The sequence below is a fragment of the Acinonyx jubatus genome, chromosome A1, assembly GCF_027475565.1.
Source record: "Acinonyx jubatus isolate Ajub_Pintada_27869175 chromosome A1, VMU_Ajub_asm_v1.0, whole genome shotgun sequence".
Classification (NCBI taxonomy): Eukaryota; Metazoa; Chordata; class Mammalia; order Carnivora; family Felidae; genus Acinonyx; species Acinonyx jubatus.
Genome location: NC_069380.1, coordinates 159262149 through 159282945, shown reverse-complemented (window position 1 = coordinate 159282945; position 20797 = coordinate 159262149). Strand labels below are relative to the sequence as shown.

The 20797-nt window shown below is 36.0% G+C and overlaps 1 long non-coding RNA gene across 1 annotated transcript in view; it reads left to right on the top strand.

The window, feature by feature from the left end:
• Positions 1 to 3423, top strand: part of LOC128316260 (uncharacterized) — a 176527-nt gene extending 173104 nt beyond the window's left edge. Inside the window, exon 5 of the long non-coding RNA XR_008299858.1 lies at positions 2178 to 3423. This is a non-coding gene — a long non-coding RNA (uncharacterized LOC128316260). The remainder of the gene's footprint in view (positions 1 to 2177) is intronic.
• The last annotated feature ends 17374 nt before the right edge of the window (positions 3424 to 20797 follow it).

The window sequence follows — 20797 nt, the reverse complement described above, 5'->3', positions numbered from 1 at the left end:
AGCTAGACACTTAGCCAAATGAAATAAAATGTATAGCAAGTCACTGTCTCAAAGATTTGAGAGTCACATGGGAAAAATGAAAGGGACAGAACAAAGATTCTAACCGTCTAGGCTTTGTCAGAGAATGAACTGTAGATGTGTGCACATCCTTCATACACAATGACTTGCCAGGAATATTGAGTCACAACATCCCCAAACTACTAGGCAGAAGATATTTTTTAAGATTTTAGTTAAATATATGGTTCTTTGGCCTATTTTCTAGTCGCAGATGATTAAAAATATCCAGTTTCTGGACTTCTTCATGAAGTTCACCTCCCACTGCATTCATATAAAATTGTACATTTACATCAAACATGATCTAATTAGCTGATTTGTTTCAACAAAGATTTGGAATATAGTACACTATAAAATGATAAAAACACAAAGGGCTAAATTTATTTCCATATTTGAGATATGAGTCCTTGGTTACATGTAAGGTTTGCAAGTATTTCTGCCAAGTCTACCTTATCTTTTCATCTCTTATTATTATTATTTTTTTACAGAATGACAAAGTCTAATTATTGATTTTTTTTCTTTTATGGATCATTTCTTTGGTGTACTGTCTAGGAACTCTTCATCAAGCCCTGGATCCAGGATATTTCTGCTATTTTCTAGGATTTTTACTGTTTTATGTTATATATTTGAATCAATGATGTATTTTGAGTTTTATTTATTTGTTTATTTATTTAGTTTATGGATCTCTCATTGCTCCACCATCAATTGCTGAAATGACTTATTTTTTTTCATGAAATTGATTGGGTATCTTTATCAAAAACAACTGACTATACTTATGTAAGACCATTTCTAGGCCCTCTTTTTTTGTTCTATTGATCTATGTCTCTATCCCTCTGTTAACATAATGGTCTTGATTATTGTGACTGTATAATAAGTCTTGAGATCAGGTAGAATAATCTTCCTAATTTATTATGTTTTCTCAAAATGGTTTTGATATTCTAGTTGCCTGACCTTTCCATATGAATTTTAGAATCATCTTCTCTATATCTACAAAAGAACTTGATGGAATTTTCACAAGAATTGCATTAAAACCATATAAATTGAGGGGCGCCTGGGTGGCTCAGTCGGTTGAGCATCCGACTTCGGCCCAGGTCATGATCTCACGGTTCGTGAGTTCAAGCCCCGCGTCGGGCTCTGTGCTGACAGCTCAGATCCTGGAGCCTGTTTCAGATTCTGTTTCCCCCCTCGCTCTCCGCCCACCCCTGCTTGTGCTCTGTCTCTCTCTGTCTTTCAAAAATGAACAAACATAAAAAAAAAAAAAAAACATATAAATTGAGAATTGATTTTTTTTTACCACATTGAATCTTAAAATCCATTTATAGTGTTTCAATTTATTTAGATCTTATTTCATTACTATTTTATAATTTTCAGTATGCAAGTCCTATATACACGTTTTGTTGAATTTACACAAAAATGCTCATATTTCTTGTTACTATACTCCCATGGTTGCCTTGGCGGGGAGCTGCGATATTATTAGTATGTTAAAGAGCGCCCAGCTCCACTTCGGCCCACACAGCTATGCCATAAAGGGTCTCCACCTGGCTGCCCAGGTGAGGCCCCCTCCAGACGCCGGCCATAGGGGTCTCGCGATCAGGTGCGGGATTTTTGCTGCTCCTGTGCTCTGGAGTGCCTCATGGTCAGGTGCAGGCACTCTCAGAGGGTCTGCAAAATGCCATAATGGGGCTTACAGTGAGGTCTTGCGGAAGCCCTCTTCTGGAACATTTGGTGTGAGGACATTATACTTTGTATGCTGATGATGCTCCAGTTTTCTCCTTTTTAGCCCCCTTGCACCCAGTGACAATGGTACTGTTTTATTATTATTATTATTATTATTATTATTATTATTATTATTACTATTATTATTATTTCAGTTCCCAAGTATTCATTTCTAGGATATAGAAGTTCAATAGGTTTTTGTATGTTAATCTCATATATTGTGATTTTGCTGAATTAATTTATTTGTTCTCAAAGTTTATATTTTTTTCGGAATTTTTAAATTATCTGCAAAAACAAGACAAGTCTGTATTTTCAAGACATCAAATTATCTGCAAAAAGTGGGGTTTATTTCAACATCTAATTTGTGTGCATTTGATTTCCTTTTCGTGCCTTATTGAATTGATTAGAACGTGAAGAGCTATCTTGAACAGCGGTGACGACTGTGGAAACCCTTGCCCTGTTCCTGAACTTTGGTGGAAAAATTTCTCTCACAAGTAAGTGTTATTATTTGCCTTATGTTTCATGTAGGTGTTCTTTAACTTGTGCGAGTCTCTCTATATCCCTATTTTTCTGAGAGCTTTTATCATGAATAGTTGTTGTTTTTTTCTAAATGTTTTGTTAGCCTGTTGATATAATGGATTATATTAACTGATTTTCCATTTTGAGCTAGCGTTGTATACCTGGTATAAACACCACTTGGTCATAATATGTATTTTTTGCATTTATTACTGAATTATATTTACTAATATTTTAAGACTTTTTTTAAAAATTTTGTCAATGTTTTTATTATTTTACTTTTGAGAGAGACAGAGTGTGAGCAGAGTAGGGGTAGAGAGAGAGGAAGACACAGAACCCAAAGCAGGCTCCAAGCTCTGAGCTGTCAGCACAGAGCCCGACGTGGGGCTCGAACTCACGAACCGTGACATCATGACCTGAGTCAAAGTCAGATGCTTAACTGACTGGAAGACTTTTTTTTACCAGAATCATGAGGGATATGGTCTTTACTCTTTATGTATTGTCTCCCTGGTTTTGATAAATGATAAACTTCATAAAATGAGTAGGAAAATGTACCCCCCCCCAACTTTTGGTAGAGGTTGTGTAGAATTGATGTTAATTTTTCTTTAAATATTTGATGGAATTTGCAAGTAAAACTGTCTGGGCCTGGAGATTTCTTTTTTGAGAGTCTTTAAATTAAAATTTCAATTTCCTGAATAGTCACGGTGCTATTCAAATTATCTATTTCAAATTGGGTACATTGTGGTAGTTTGTACTTTTCCCGGAATTGGTTCATAACATTGAAGTTGTCAAATGTGAGTATTTGCTTGCATTATTACCTTATTATGCTTTTGTTGTGTTTGTGCAGGGTCTCTAGTGGTATCCTTTGTTTTATTGGTTTTCTTTACTGCCTTTTTCTTTTCAATTCCATTGCTTTTGGCTCTTACTGGTATTATTTCCTTCCTTACGATAGCTTTGTATTTTTAATTTGTTCTTCTTCTAGTTCATAAGTGGCTTGAATTTTTTGAGACCTTTCTCTATTTAAATGTAAGCATTTAATGCTGTCTGTTTTCCCTCTCAAAATTACTTTAGTTGCTTCCAACAGATACTGATACATTATATTTTCATTTTTATTCAGTTCCATGTATTTTTGAAGTTTTTCTTCAAAATGTGTGTTGTTGAGTTTTCAAGTAATTGGAGATTTTCCTGTTCTCTTTCTATTACTGATTCCTAGATTGATTCCGTTGTGGTCAGAGAACACACCCTATATGATTTTAATTCTTTAACATTTGTTGAGGTTTGATTTATGACCCAGCATATTTTGATATTTGTTTCTTGTAAAGAATAGGTATCCTTGTGCTGTTGATTTGAGTGTTCTGTAATATGATTAGATTCTATTTGTTGCTAATATTATTGAGTTATTCTATATCCTTGATGATTATCTAACTGTTGTATCAGTTTTTAAATGATTATTTATTTTTGAAGGAAGGAGAGACAGAGCCTGAGTGGGAGAAGGGCAGAGAGAGGGAGAGGGAGACAGAATCAGAAGCAGGTTTCAGGCTCCGAGCTGTCAGCACAGATCCTGATGTGGGGCTCAAACTCATGAACAGTGAGATCATGACCTGAGCTGAAGTCGGTCGTTTAACTGACTGAGCCACCCAGGCACCCGTTGTATCAGTTTTTAAAAACCCTTGTGTCCAGGGGCGCCTGGGTGGTTCAGTTGACTAAGTGTCCGACTCTTAGTTTTGGCTCAGGTCATGGTCTCCCAGTTTTTGAGTTCGAGCCCCACATCTGGCTCTGTGCTGACATTGCGGACCCTGCGTAGAATTCTCCCTCTCCCTTTCTCTCTCTGCTCCTCCCCTACTTGCTCTCTCTTTCTCTCTCTCTCTCAAAATAAGTAAATAAATCTAAAAAATTTAAAAAATATAAACCCTTATCTCCACAACTGATACAAAAGTGGAATTGTTATTCACTTTGTTTACTGATATTTTTCAGTACTGTTATTTGATGCATACACATTTAGGATTGCTATACACGGACTAACCCTTTTACCTTTATGTAATGTCCCTCTCTGACCCAGTAATTTTCTGTTTGCAAATCTACTCTATTTGGTAAAAATATACCCATTTATGCTGTATTTGATTAATGGTTGTATGATGTGGTTTTTTTCCCAGCTTTGTATTTTCAGCCAAACTCAATCATTATATTTGAAGAGAATTTCTTGCAGACATTGTATTGAGTTGGATCCTTTTTAAAAATAAGTGTTGCTTAGGATGTCTGGATGGCCCAGTTGGTTGGGTGATGGACTCTTGATTTCAACTTAGGTCATGATCTCATGGTAAGTTTTTGAGTTTGAGCCCCCCCATCTGGCTGCTCTGCTCCCACAGCTTGGAGCCTGCTTGGAATCCTCTGTCTCTCTCTGACCTTCCCCCGCGTGCAGGCGGGTATGCCTGCACACACACAAGCTTTCCCTCTCTCTCTCTCTCTCTCTTAAAAATAAATCAGTGTTAACAAAATTTTAAAAATCAGTGTTGCCAATGTCTTTTATATGGCTTATTTTAATGTAATTTTTGATATATTAGGGCTTAAATCTGCCACTTTATTTTCTGCTTATTCTTTCTGTTTTGGGGCAGAGTTTTTTGTTTATATTTTATATCCATGTTGGTTAGTGGACCATTTGTTAAGAATTCCATTTTGATTTTTTCATTTTGATTTACAGTGTTTTATGTGTGTTTCTGTCTCTCCCTTTCTCTACATACATATTTTTTCATGGTTGTTCTTGGTATTACACTTTATATACAAAACATATCACATTTTATTGGAGTCAACTTTTTAAAAATTCGGTTAAATATAGAATCTTTCCTTCCTTTTGTCCTTCTGTTTTGCTCCACCTATAATTTCATTGTCTTAAATATTTCTTTGAAATACTCATTAGAGACTATTGTAATCTTTATTTCAATCGTCAGACATTTTAGGAAACCCAAAAGGAGGAGAAATGTCTATTTTATTTCCCCATACTTTGTTTTTTCCTTATTCTTTCTTGTTTTTTATTGCTCCAAGTTTCCTATTTTTTCCTTTCTGTTTAAAAAAATTTCTTTTAGCCATTCTTTTAGGCTAAGTCTACTGGAGAACATTTCTCTTAGGTTTCCTTCACCTGAGAATGTCTTAATTTACCCTTTTTTGTTTGTCTATTTGTCTGCTTGAAGGCTTTTTACCAACCTCTCTCTATTTCCTCCAACTCCCATCCCCTGGTAACTACCATTCTAGTCTCTGTTTCCGTGAGTTTGGCTTTTTTAGATTCCATATATAAATGATATACAGTGTTTGCCTTTCTCTGTCTTATTTCATTTAATTGGCAAAATGCCCTCAAGTTCCATCCATGTTGTTGCAAATGACAGGATTTCCTTCTTTCTCATAGCTGAATATTGTTTCATTATATGGCACCTTTTCTTCATTCTTCTGATCATGGATTCTTAGGTTGTTTCCATATTGATGAAGTTTTGGGGTGATGTTGGGGTCTGGAGCCCAAGGCCAAGAAAGAATTCTTGAAGATGTACAAAGGTGATTTTATTAAGACACGGGGATAGGACCCATGGGCAGGAAGAGCTGAACTGGGGTTGTGACAGGTAACTGATTATATACCGTTAGAGATAGAATAAGTCTATAAGGTATTTTGGAAGCAAAGTCTCCAGGACCTTGAAGGGCTGGCTGTTGCTAGGAAATGTCATTTATTACCTCGCACATGAGACCCTTCAGATATATATCAGGAGGCCATAAGCTCAGAGCCAGCCAGCATATATCTTGGGGGAGTTGAGATAAAAGGAAGTTTCCAAAGAAATTTTTGTATGTTAAAGTAGACTTAGAGGTTCCTGAGAGAATCAGGATAATGTTAAGCCAAGATTCTCTTTTGTACCTAGCAAAGTGTCATCATTGAGGCAGCTGAGCTCCTAGAGGGAAGTCACTCTGCTGATTTCAGGGACTTGCCAATGGGCTATAGGCAATAAGGGAATTTAATTTTTCATTTGCCTTTGTTTCCCACACCATCAGAGCAAGCACTTAAACCCCTTTCCTTTGTTCTTGGGTAGCCAGGAGTGTCTGAGGAATATCACACATACTCCACCTGGGTGGGAATGCTGTTAGCCTGTACTTTGTCCTCAGCTTGCCCCACATTCCCTCATCAATATCTTGGCTATTATGAATAATGCTGCAGTGAACATGGGAGTTCTGGCATCTCTTTGACATCCTGATTTCATTTCCTTTGGCTGTATACCCACAGTGTGACTACTGCATCATATCATAGCTCTATTTTTTAATGTTTGGCAGCTCCTCCATTCTGTTTTCCCTTTTACTTCTGAAGTATATTTTCTCTTGATATAAAATTCCTATTTGACAATTTATTTTCTCAGCACTTTTTTTCCCCCTCAGTACTTTATTTCTGAAGTATATTGTCACTTGATACAGAATTCTTGTTTGACAGGTTTTTTCTTTTTTCTTTTTCTTTTCTCTCTTTTTTCTTAGCACTTGAAAAATATGCCAATTCTTTCTGGCTTCAGTGAATTCTCATGAGAAATTCTCTATTATTCAAATCCTTTATTCAAATTCTTTTTTCCCTCTAGGTAGTAAGGTTTCTTTTCTTTCTCTTTTCCTCATTTTTTTTCTGACTGCTTTCAAGAGTTTTTCCTGATCTTTACTTTTTAGAAGTGTGACTGATGTGTAATCGCTTGCATTTATTTTGTATTAACCTGTTCAGGGTTTTCTCAACTGTTGAATCTGAACTTAATGTCATTTGCTAAATTTGGGAAATGTTTAGCCATTATTCCTTCAAATACTTTTTCTGGCCCAATTTTCTTTTACCCTTTGGGACTCCAATAACATGAATGTTAGATCTTTTGTTATATTCCCACATGTCCCTGAATTGCATTTATCTCTTTTTTTTCTTCAGTCTGTTTTCTCTTTTCTTCAGATTGGGTAATTTTTATTGTTTCATCTCAAGGTCACTGTTTCTTTTATTTTTCTTCTCTATTCTTCTGCTGAGTCCATTCATCAAGTTTTTAAAATTTTTGACATACAGGGTTGAGTAGAGAGGAACTACTCACAGCTAGACAGGTAGCTGGTTGGGTTGCTGTGCTGTTTTGCTAGTTCATGCTCCCTACTAGATCTCCATTGATAGTATCCTACGTGAGAGGAGAAGGAGACCATATTACTGCTGGAAACTATCTGAAACTATCCCTTTGGAGAGAGCAGGGACACGTCATTGACACATGGGGAGAAAGTATAGGCTTCCCATGTGATCTTCACCGACATCACACTCGGGGCTTACTGCCACTTATGTTGTGTGAAAGGCCCAGTTCCATACTCACAACACCCTGATGGAAATTTGTGAGCCACTACAGTCTGATAAGTTTGGACATGTAGGCTTTCCACTTGGATTTGGGGAGAGGGCTGGTGGTGGGGCCACGGTATTTTCTATGGTGCTTGCCTAAAGTAGAGGAGTTATCATTGAACTGTTTCCATCTGACTAGCCTCTACTTTTCCTGGTCATTTTTCTAGAGAGAAAAAGGTTTATTTTTCTTCTTCTTCTTTTTTTTTTTTTTTTGTCCCCATTGACATTTCTAGATTGGTGCCTTTACCAGTACTCATCTATTCAGTCTGATATATATGAGGCAAAGAGAAAATGAAATAAAATTAAATTAAAATTAAAATTAAAACAAATATTCACAGAAATCACCCCAGTTTGGACTCTTAGGATCTGATCCACCATTTTCTCTCTACCTTTGTCTTTTGACTCTTGAAGGAAAAACAAAATAGAAAAAAAAATCAATTCAACTAGGTATTGGGCAAAGAACATAAAGAGCCGTGTAAGTGAAGATGATATACAAATGGAAGGTAAAGCACATGGAAGGATATTCAACCTCACTAGCCCTTAGGGAAATGAAGATTAAGACCACAGAAAGATATCATTATACATCTATTACATCAACAAAATGAAACCTATGAAAACCTATGAAAAATAATCTGTCACTTTCCTTTAAAAAATGAAGTAAACATACACTTACCATATGACCCAATAATCAGACTCCAGGTCACTTATTTTTGAGAAATTAAAGCATATTAAAATCTGTTCATAGCAACTCGATTTATAATAGCCCAAACCTGGAAGCATTCAAAATGTTCCTGGAGAGGAGAATGATGAAACAGTGTCTGCTACAGCAATACTGTGGAATACTACTCCGTGATAAAAGGGAATGAACTAGTGATACATGCAACTACTTGGATGGATCTCAAGGGTGTTTTTCTGAGTGAAGAAGCCATTTCAAAAGGTCACTTACTGTTTGATTCCATTTATATAACATTCCCTAAATGATAAAATTATAGAGCTAGAGAACATATTAGTTTTAGTCAGCATTTAAGAATGATCTATTGAGTTTCCTAGAGTTCCTGTAACAAAGTGTAGCTTTCCCTACTATCCAAAAGTAGAGTGTTTCGATGAAATCTTTCTTAAGCCCAAGTGGTGTAAAGGGAAAAAGCAGTTACCATTAATTTACATGGAAAACTTTTTAAGCATTTCTAGACCTCCCCAAAAGCACTCTCTTAGTCTTTTCTGATACCTTAGGACACATCTCACTAATGGGCGCACAAAATAAATCAAGATAAAGCACAGATGCTCACAGACACAGTTCACAGCAATGGTAGCTTGATGCTGAGTGTAGTGATCAGGAAAGGAGGTTGGTGACCTCCTGTAAGGGCTCACTGAATGCTGAATGCTTTTTTCACTTTTTGCCATTTTTCCCTCTTCTTTTTGTAAAAGAGAAAGTCCTCTTTGGATTTCTTTCAGTTAGCAAAACTAGGTACTAATATAGATCCTTTAGAAAAGCATAGTGGCATACAGAGGGGAGGTAGGTGGGGAGATGGGTGAAATAGCTGAAGGGGTCAAGAGTACACTTACCATGATGAGCATTCTGTAATGCACAGAATGGTTGAACCATTATATTGCACACCTGAAACTAATGAACTGTATGTTAACTATAGATTAACTGAAAAATAAATTAAAAATAAGTAAAATAAAGGCAAAGTGACACATTGAACTTTCAAAAAGCAAGGGATACTGTACCACAGCCAGGCAGCTTGGAAAAACAGGAATTTATCCTCACAGTTCTGGAGGCCAGAAATCTGAAACAAAGTATCAACACCATTCCCTCCAGAGTCACTGAGAAAGAGTCCTGGCTTTTGGTGGTTGCCAATAATCCTTGGCTTTCCTTGGCTCATTGTTCCATAACTTCAGTCTCAGTCTCTGTCTTTACATGACTTTCTTCCCCGTGTTTTTTATACATCCTCTCCTCTTCTCATAAGGCCACAAGTTGTTGGATTTAGCTTCCATTGTTAAGTATAGCATTTTTTCATCTAAAAACCTTTAACTAATTGTTCCTGCAAAGACCCTATATCTATGTATCCTTATTGGACACATTCTTTAGGTTCTGGAAAGAAACACATTTTTGAGGTATGTTATTCAACCGATTATAGAGTGTGAGGGGGAAGGGGGTGAGTGTGCCTATAAAAGGATAGAATGCAGAAGATCTTTGTAGTGATGAAATAGAGCTATATCTTGATTGTATTATCTTGATTGTTATTACTAAAAGGATTAGTAATGAGTCTACATGTAAGATAAATGACATAAAACTTTTTTTATGTTTATTTATTTTGAGAGACAGAATTCAAACGAGTGAGGGAAACAGCAGAGAAAGAGGGAGAAAGAATCCCAAGTAGCCTCCACGCTGTCCGTGCAGAGCCCAACTGTGGTGCTCAATCTCACGAACTGTGGGGTCATAACCTGAGCTGAAATCAAGAGTCAGAAGCTTAACCCACTAAGCCACCCAGGTGCCCCAATGACATAAAACTTTTAAACATTCATTGTACAAATACCAGGGTTTTTTTTTTTATTTTGATATTCTCTTATAATTATAGAAGACATAACGAATGGGGAGAAAATGATAACAGATGCATGGAACCTGTATGTACTCTCTTTGTAACTTCTTGTGTGTCTGTTATTTCAAAATAAAAGTTAGAAAATAGGGTCTAGTAATTTTCTTAAGGATGGCAGTTTTTCCTGTAATCATATGTAAATATTATTTGCTTTCTTTTATGTTTAATACAAGAAAGAGATAATCTATGCCTCTTGAGGTAAGGAAAAAAAACACATCAATAATTGCTAAAGTGTATCAAAAGTCATATGTCTAATACTATAATAGATTGCTTATGTTGTCACAGATTTTATACATTTCCTCAGTGCTATAGGGATGAGATTCAATAATTGTTTTACTGGCTGCTCTTGAATTGAATATCAGGCCTAAAGTGTCATTTTCTATATAATGAAGCCAAATTAAAACCCAAATTAACTGTAAAGTGTCATAATGCATCTTATGTAGTCAAACCTCTTTTCTACCCTCAAACTGATTTATGTAAATTTAATGGGTTTAGTTGAAAAGAGGATGATAGAACGATTAAAGATTTTTAAAAGCGCAGAAGCTTCTCCCTAAAGGTAAAAGGAGAACATAAGCAATGTCTGTCTCTGCATAAACGTTTTACAAAATAGATGAAATAGGATGTTGTCCAGAGAAAATTATTATCACTGTAAATTTACAAAAAAAAAGAAGAAAAATAAGAAAGAAAAAAAGAAAAGAAGGAAAGTGTTCAGTGGTAAAACTGCCATTTAAAGTGATTTAAATGTTACTATGTTATTACTAAACGGATTATTTGAAAGCCTTTTTCCTACTAAAATTTTCTGAATTTCTAAAATACAGAAGGACTTTCTGTGGCTTAAAGCCATGTGATAGCTATATTTTGGTAACTGATTGCCAGGTGTCTGTTCTGTTAAAATGAGATTCCTCCTCCTCTGTCCACCTCAAATTTAACACAAAATATGTTACCAAGGGGAATTTAGACCTGATTAAGATTGACATCACTTTTCATAGAAAATGTCCATAGGTAGAATCAAAATGTCATGTGGGGAATAAAGCTCTATCAGAACAGAACTGCAAACAGAGGAAAAAAGAATCACAATTCAGGTTATGGATCATTTGTAAGAATGATGATATTTTCTAATTAGATTTGACTTTCAAATTTTCTATTTACAGACAGAAATGAGCCATGAGTTATCATTTTGAATTATCATTCTTAATCTCAATGATTGCAGGCTTACAATGAATTTTTAAAATGATACTTTTTCCCACTTAGTATCATAGCATAAATATTAATATCAAGAATAGTACCCTGCAGTTATCTAGTGTTTTCAATGTCAAAACATTCAAAGATATTTTACAGATTAAGTGCCTCACCTTTGTGGTAGAATTCATTAGAAATTTAAAAGCAGTTACAGTACATTGCAAACTGAGGTGAAGAGTATAATTTATTTTTCAAAATCAAATCAAGTTAAAGTGGCCAAAATAAAATAATTAAATAAAGAAAAGTGTTAAATATGTTTTATGGATAAATACTGAACCATATATTAAAACCCTTGCATTAGAGAAACCATTCCAAAATTTAAGGATGTTATTTAGGATTCAAATGTTTCAGCACCCTTATTATGCCAGGTTATTGAGTGTGTCTTTCAGCTCAGGTTGCTATCACAAAATACCAGAGACTGGTCTGTGGCTTAAACAACAGACATTTGTTACTCCTGGTTCTGTAAGAACAGGGTGCTGACAAATTCAGGTGTTGGTAAGGGCCCCTTTCCTAGCTTGTAGAGTGCTACCTTCTTGCTGTGTGTGCTCTAATAGCCTTTCCTCAGTGCTTGCTTATGGAGAGAGAGATCTTTGCCTCCTTCTTATATGGGCACCAATCGTTTCATGACGTTCCTATTCTCATGACCTAATCTAAATCTAATCCCACCTCCAGATAGCATCACATTGGGGGTTAGGTCTTCAATATAAAGATTTAAGGGGGGGTGTGTGGACACAAACATTTAGTCTGTAATATTGACTACTAAAGAGCATAATGTGAAAGGGATTGGTGGTGAATTAGGAATTAGATCTTGCATTGGCTAAGCTTTTGTATGCAGTGTTTTCCTTTGTGAATTACATTGTAATACAATAAACTAGTAGGGTAAATTCATTTTTTTCAGTGTTTTTAAGATGTGCATATTAACTTAAATTTCAGGCTTCTCTGAGACCTAGAGCTAGTTAATGACAGAATCCAGAGTATATTAAAACCAAATTTACATTGTGTCATCTTGGTCCCTTTGTTCCTTATTAGTTACTTCTACTTTATTCCTAATCCCCAGCCCAAAGTGATCTCTGTCTCAGTCATCCATGACTTTCCATGTCAGGATAAATCTCTTAATTCATAGTGCTATCTTTAATACTTATTTTATAGTAAAATGATTTGAGTGTTGGTCTCCATCACTAGTCAGCTCCTTGAAACTAAAGACTGAATTATTCATATCCATTCTCCCAACTGTCTGCTGCAATGTCTGGTGCATCTGACAGCCTTTTGTTCCAGACTGCCTCCTCAAAGATATTTTTACAGCAAACAGCTTTGGAAAATAAAGATAGTGTCTTCTTCCAGAGCAAGGACATATTTTTTGTACTGTCCAGGATAATAAAGATAATGTCTGCCTCCCAGGCAAAGGACAGATTTGTTTGTAGTCGATTATAAAATATCTAACTTCCCTAAACCTAGGGTTCCTCAGCTATGATTCAGGCGCATGGCATGCTCAGTATCTATCTGGACCACTTCATGTCCTCCCCATGGGGTTTGGGTTGGAAAAAAAATGATGCAAATATAAAGTTCATGGAGTTTTCTGTGCCCATATATAATAAAATTTTTTGACTCTGTCCTAGGAATCCCAAGTCATGTCATATCCATAAAACTATGGCAGGCTAACTTAACCGCATTCAAGTAGAGTAAAATCTTAGACCCTGTACATTTATTGACATTGTGTACTCAGTAGATGTATAGTAAATGTGTTGTATTGAATTATGGATGGAAAAAGGAGAAAAAAAGCCTACTCGGTTATGAAGTTCACAGTTCTCTTCACCGACTTGCACATGAGGAATCTGAGTTTCGGAAATTTAAGTGACTCATCCTCTGATGTGATGGGTAAATCTTAACTTGTCATTTCTATTTTATTCAAAATGTTTGATGAATTTTATGATCATGTATAAAACAAGTATAAATGCATTTTGCCATGTGGTGATGGTTCTGGTATTTATTATTGGCATTCATGGTCAGATTGACACCATGATGTACACCTTAATTGTTCAGGATAATAAGAAATGAAAAAACAAGATTCAATATACACATAATGAATTCATGATAAGGCCAAGTGTTTTAGTAGTTTAATGAGAAAAAAAAGGTAAAAGAAATAATTTTTAAATGGTCTGTGGTAGTATAAGCATGTACATTTTTGGTGAATCTATATTATCCAATACATTAAATGAAAATTATTGATTTACATTTTATTGATTTTTAAATTCTGATAATATTCAATATGTATTTTTTTAAAACTTGTATGAGGTATGAACATGAGATGTCTTTATTTATACTTTGAGGGGTGCCTGGGTGGCGCAGTCGGTTAGGCGTCCGACTTCAGCCAGGTCACGATCTCACGGTCCGTGAGTTCGAGCCCCGCGTCAGGCTCTGGGCTGATGGCTCGGAGCCTGCAGCCTGTTTCCGATTCTGTGTCTCCCTCTCTCTCTGCCCCTCCCCCCTTCATGCTCTGTCTCTCTCTGTCCCAAAAATAAATAAACGTTGAAAAAAAAAATTTAAAAATATATTTTGAAATGTAGGTAATATTATATTCTAAGAATCTAAATTAACAGGGAGAATTCACAAGAAAGTTTTTTAAAGAAATCTGTTATGTATATTAACTTACATTTCAGAAACTCTGCTTTAAGCCATAAAGCTAAAGACACAGATTTTTCAAATCAAGATCTTTCGAAGATCTTTCCATTGTGTCATTTTGATCTCTTTATTCTTTACTATTTCTCTAAAGAATGAAAGAAAAATATCCTCCACGTCTATTAAACATTTGTGTAGTGATATTTAGTTTCAGAATCTAAAGCTATTTGGTTCTGAAAACTAGTAAATGGTCTGGTATTTGTGATTCAGATGTTTGAAGTTCCATTGACAAAAAGATGTGGCAAAAATAGAAGTCATGGCTTTATTATTATTGATTCTCTATTGCAGTGTACTTGAATGCAGATTTGTGAAAATCAACATACAGATAAATTTTATACAGTCCCTTTACTTTCTTATAATAAGATCACAACTTAATCACATAATTAATATTCTCCCCTCTTCTCAAATATTCAAAATATTTAAAGTTAAAAGTGGTAGTTTTAGATATAATCCCATTTTCTTTGATTTATTCATTGACATTGTTAATTATCACATATAATGTTTGTTACTATATGCTCCTTCTTTGTGGTACAAGTTTTTATCCTTCTCAGACTTCTCACCTGTCTCTGTTGTACTCTTCTTACTTTTTATTGTGACTGTAATTATGAGAAAGCAGAATAAATTAAAATATCCTTAGGACTGAGTCTTAATTTATATAAAAATGGATACAAGTATATTTTCAAGTTCTTGTATCTTAAGTTGATTTTACATTTTGAGATTTAATCCATGACTTAGGTTAACATGACTTCCCCCACAACAATGATGACTCTTTTCAGTGACAGAGCCAGAAAGAATTGATCTTTTTAGGCCAAATGTTAAACTCTAAGATTTATTTTCTTTAAAAAGAAAATTTCCTCACTAGTAATTGAAATGTATTGCCTTTTACTTTATTTTTTTTTAGTTTATTTTTATTGATTTTGAGAAAGTGATAGAGAGCAAACAGGGAACAGACAGAGAGAGAAGGAGACAGAATCCCACCCAGTGCAGGGCTCAAACCACTAACTGTGGGATCATGACCTGCACCAAAGTCAAGAATCTGATGCTTAACTGACTGAGCCACCCAGGCACCCCATACATATTGCCTTTTAAATAACATACATCTTAACAGACCTCTGTCAAAGAAGGCTGGGCTGGCTTAATGTGTGGAGAATTTACACCATTTCTTATATTGGACTAAAGTTGGGTTTCTTAAGCCAGATTCTTATGTATTAAAAAGAATCAGAAGCCATTTAAGAGGAAACAAAAACCTAACTATACTTTTGTTTTAATAATAATACAATAAATTAACAACAATGGATTCTAATTTTGGGGATTCAGAATCTACCGTTGCTTATTGATTGTAGAAAGCCCTGCAACCTAGTGTCAACAAAACTGATGGCGGTAATATTTAACAATCTTTAAATCTTGGGAGGTGGCTGAGGAAAGATCTTAATGGTCTTGGTGAGTCTTTTTTTTTTTTTTTTTTTTGTAATTTTGGGAGTTTAGTGGAGAACCTGCTCAGTAGATCTGAGTTTAGTGCAAGAGATTAGGCTGATGCCAGCAGCTGTGTTTTAGAGGCTGCCTCATTGTAACAAGGCCACAGCCTTGACAAGAAAACTTCTGTTGTCAAAATTCACATAGATTTCCCTTTTCTACTTTATTGCTGCAAATATGTAAAACACTATGGAGGCAGTGCTCTTTTCCCACTTGGGCATTGGCCATGATGTAAATGGAAAATTTTTGTCTAGCATAAGCTTTAAGATACTTGGATTTTCTAGATATAGACGATGCACTTCTCTACTGTTTATTTTAATGTAACAAAACTCTCACACATGGACTACACACACACACTACCACCACCAACAAAAACAATAATAAATACTAATTGGTGTCAGGATAGGAAAATGTAATCTTAATATACATGAATAAAATTATATATTGGTTTTATCTAACTTTACTTAAGAAAGACATAGCAATTGATATGTAACTCAAGACTGTCTTGAAGATATTCAGGGAAAAATCATGAGGCCAAATCCTGTAAACATACTAATCAGACCTTCAGATAGCATTAATTAGTAGAAATATTATGTTGTCTTTGGAATTCTTTTTGTGGAGTATGTCTAGGTTGCTCATGGCAAATAAATTTTGACTTAATTTATGGAGCACGGTCTACTGGGAAATGTCAGTGTCTATTCCAAAATTTTTTAAGTAAGAAGTATAAATCAATTTAACAATTGAAATAGCTCTTTCTGTGTAATTGCCCTGTATGCCTTATGTAAGTTCTCAAATATTATGTCTGGGCCAGAGTTTATCCTTATGCTCCAAGGAAGGATCTGAAAGTTCTAGGTTTTTGCATGCTTTGCCTGTGCGTCATGATTTTCTGTATTCTTCTCATTTTTAGTCAAGTTTGATGTCAGAAAGAATATCTGATTCTTATGAGTATGGTTTGACAATCTGACCTTTTGCATTATTTCAGTTACATTTTGAAAGAAGCTTTCTTTCAAAGAAGAATTGTTCTTTGTTCAGAGAAATGATTAATGTTGGCCTTGTAGCTACTATGCAGCCTGAGGGGAAGACTTCCTAAGGGGAAGTGTGTTTTATATAGATTGATTGCACTTGCTCACTGGTATGATCCTAGATGTCTCAAAAATCTTCCAACTTGCCGAAAAAATGTATGTATGGTTTATTTAATCCTTAATGAATATATGGTATAGGCCAAATCTTTTGGCTATATTATGCTATTTATTCATAATAACAAATACATGAATTCTGTATTGATAACCCCTTTTGACGTTGAAAGAAACCGAAGCTGAGAGAGGCAAGCAAACTTTTATTTGGAAATACTCGTGGTTGTCAGTGAATGGGAGATCCTCCTCTTCAATAATGTTTAATTTTGTATATCAACATGACTGAGTCATGGCATGCTCAGCTATTTGATTACATGTTATTTTGAGTTGTGTCTATAAGGGTGTTCCTGGATGAGTTCAGCATTTGAATCAGCAGACTGAGTCCAGAAGGTTGCCCTCCCTATCGTGGGTGGGCATCATCTAATCTGCTGAAGGCATGAATGGAACAAAAAGGTGAAGAGGGGGAGAATTTGCTCTCTCACTGATGATTAAGCCTGGGAAATTTGTCTTGTGTCCTTGGATTAGGACTTATATTGTAGGTGCTCTTAGTTCTTAAGTATTTGAACTCAGACTGTAACTACATCTCTGGATTTCCTGGGTTTCTAGCTTGCAGTCTGCAGATTGTGGAACTTTTCAGCATCTATAATCACATAAACTAACTCTTTACAAATCTTTATAAATCTCTAATAGATAGATAGATAGATAGATAGATAGATAGATAGACATATATAGATGGATATAGATACAGACATAAATCTATTTCAATATACATACTTTTGATTCTGTTCCTCTGGAGATTTTGAGAAACATAATTTTAAGGATAGGTTTTATGAATTGATTTTAGGGTTTCTGGAATTGGCTCTTGAATCTGATTAGATTTAATGATCTTAATGACTGTTTCTAGTAGTAAGATAGTGCTGGTAGTTCATAGCAGACACTGGTCATAGAGACACACAAAATGTCTGTGTTGGATACTTATAACCAACTACTTATAAGCAGGGAGCTGGGTAATTGTGTGCATGTTACTTTCAAACATTTGTGGAAAACTATAGAACATAATGAGATAAGGTTGTTACTCCTAATGTCACTGGATAAGGCGGTGAAAGATAAAGATGAGCTCAGGGATTTGAGTTTCCAGGTCAAATAAGACACAAATGACCTAAAAGATTCTATTGTTTCCTGAAGGAGACCCTTATCTCCTATAGTTTCAGAGCTGTGATTACTGAAATTCAAATGCAGAATCTCATTTACCCCTGGTTAAATTACAAGTTGAATGGAGAATCTCACAGGGTGTCTACTGGTAAAGTGATTAGCAAAGAATGGGACCTGGTAAGCAATGATAGGGATGTGTAGGAAGACTTTGATGAAGCTACAGATGGTCTAAATTCTGGTGAGTTTTCTTTGCCAGTGGAAGAGGGCTTCCAATCACCAATGATATCAGCCAATCCATCCCTGACATCTGCGTCTGAGACAATTAATATTACATTGTCTGAGGAAACTGTAATGGCCTCCCCTGTGGCAGTTGTCAAGCAAAACAATGCTGATTCTTCTCACTACCCTTCTTCCACCACCCTTCTTTGCTTCTAGACCTATTACTAGACTCAAGTCCTAAGAGGACATTAATGATGAACTACAAAATATGACCCATGGGACAGTGCATTGCACTCTAAAAAAACTACTTGTGTTTTCTAATTTATACAGACAGATATTAAGGGAACATGTATGGGAATGGATACTAAAGGTGTGGGATAATGGTAGAAAAATATAAAGTTGAATCAGGCAAAATGTATTGATACTGGCTCACGAAGGAGAGATTTTGCATTTTATATTGCAACTTGGGGAGTCATGAAGGGCTGTGAAGGTTGTTTGGTTAGTTGAAACATGGGTGGCCCACAATGAGTAAATCAGAAGTGTGAGATCTGTTATGGTTTAATGTAAAGGAAGGGATTAAAAAAATATAGGGGTTATTGAATGTTAGAGTGGATTTGTCATTTAAGACCTACTCACCCATACTGAGAGTGTCCAGAAGACATACCTTTTACTAATACTGGAGAAATAAATTTATGAGGGGAGTTTTGACATCCTTGAATAGCTCTGTGATTGTTTTTCTCTGTAGTCCAGACCTTACAGTGGGAACTATAGCCGCTGAGTTAAGAAACCTAAATATAATGGAAATAATTGGATCCCAGGGTGGCAGGGACGAGATGAGGGCACTCAGTTACCAAAGGCAAATTAAGTGTGGTTAGCATAGTGGGCAGCAGAGTCAGAGCAGCAATCAGAATACCCTGGCTCATGCAGATCTGTTGTGTTGGCAAGTTGATTATGGTGTTCCTGGAAGAGAAAGAGAGAAGAGACATTCTAAATTCTTACTTGATCTTCATAAATAGAAAAATTCCAGGGTAAGTGAACAAAAGTCTTACAAAATCATAAAAACAGAGAGGCACTTGATCCAGGTTTCAGACCCAAAATCCCTAAAAAGGAGCCTGGGTCTCCCTAAGGATGGACCTTGGTAAACTATCAAACATTTATACTGTTAATCTTTCTCCCAGTTCCCTATGGACTAGTTCTAAATGGGCACTAATTCCAGGAGACTGAAAATGTAACTGCGGTCCATAGTCAGAGTAGAAGCTTGTGCAAGTCAAGTAACTAGTGGAATTTTAGCTCATGTTCCTCCCACATTGGACATATTACTACTTATCTTGTAGTTATTTCTCCAGCCTCAGAAAGCATAATTGAAACAGAGTGTGCAGCTGGCAAAATCTCCACAATTGGCTCCCTAACCTGTGCAGCACAGAAATATTATGGTGGGAGAGGCCAAGAGGAAGCCTCTATTACTGTCTCTACTTAAGAAAGTAGAAAATCAAAAGCAATAATACATTTGTGGAGGGATTACAGAGATTAGTGCCAGTATCAAGTACTTGAAGGATCCATGGGTGGTGGTTCCCATCACATCCTACTGAATTTGGCCAGTACAGAAGACAGAGATCTTGAAGAATAGCAGTAGATTATTGTAACTTTATCAGGTGGCGATTCCAATTGCAGTGCTGTACCAGGTATGATTTAATTATTGAGGAAATTAATACCCTGGCACCTGGTATGCAACTATTGATTTTTCTCTCTGTCTCCTTTACCTTCACAAAGAACACTTCACTTATGACACTCTGGACACCAAATGTATGGAGATTTTGCCTCACAGAGGCAATTCTCTTGACACCAAATAGGTGTCTTATGATTTATCTCCATTCTGACACTCTGCACCCAGAGATAGTATCAGATCCCAAAGGTTAAGGGCTCAGTCCCAAAAGACTGACCCCACTATACTTCTGATGCCAATTTCAACTAGTAGGTCCTCAGGTAACCCACAACTTCTATCTGATTTGGCTACATATCCAAGGCTTCCATGACCCCTCCACAAGATCAATTAATTTGCTAGAGCTGCTTACAGAATTTAGGGAAACATTTACCTTTTACCAATTTAGTAAAGAATATGATAAAGGATTCAGATGAACTTCCAATGAAGAGCTATAATGTAGTGAGGTCTGGGTGGGTCCCAAGCACAGGAGCTTCTGTCCCCATGGAGTTGGGTGTGTCACTCTCCTGGTGTGGATGTGTTCACTAACATGAAAGCTCTCCCAACCCAGTATTTTTGGGAGTTTATGGAGGATTCATCATGTAGACATGATCGATCATTAACTCCATTTTCAGACCTTCCCCTTTTGAAAAGAATGGGGGGAAAGACTGAAAATTCCAAGCCTCTAATTATGGCTTGGTCTTTCCAATGACCAACCCTCATCCAGGAGCCATTCACGAGCCCCCCCCCCCCCCGGGATTGCTTTATTAGCACAAAAGTCACTCCCTTCATGCAAGAAATTACAAGTGTTTCAGGAGCCAGTGTCAGAACCAGGGTCAAAAACCAAATATTAGAACAAAAGATGATCCTAGTGCTCTTACCACTTAGGGAATTGCAGGGGTGTCAGGAGCTCTATGCCTGGAACTGGAGGCAGAGACCAATGTGTATATTTTCTACTATT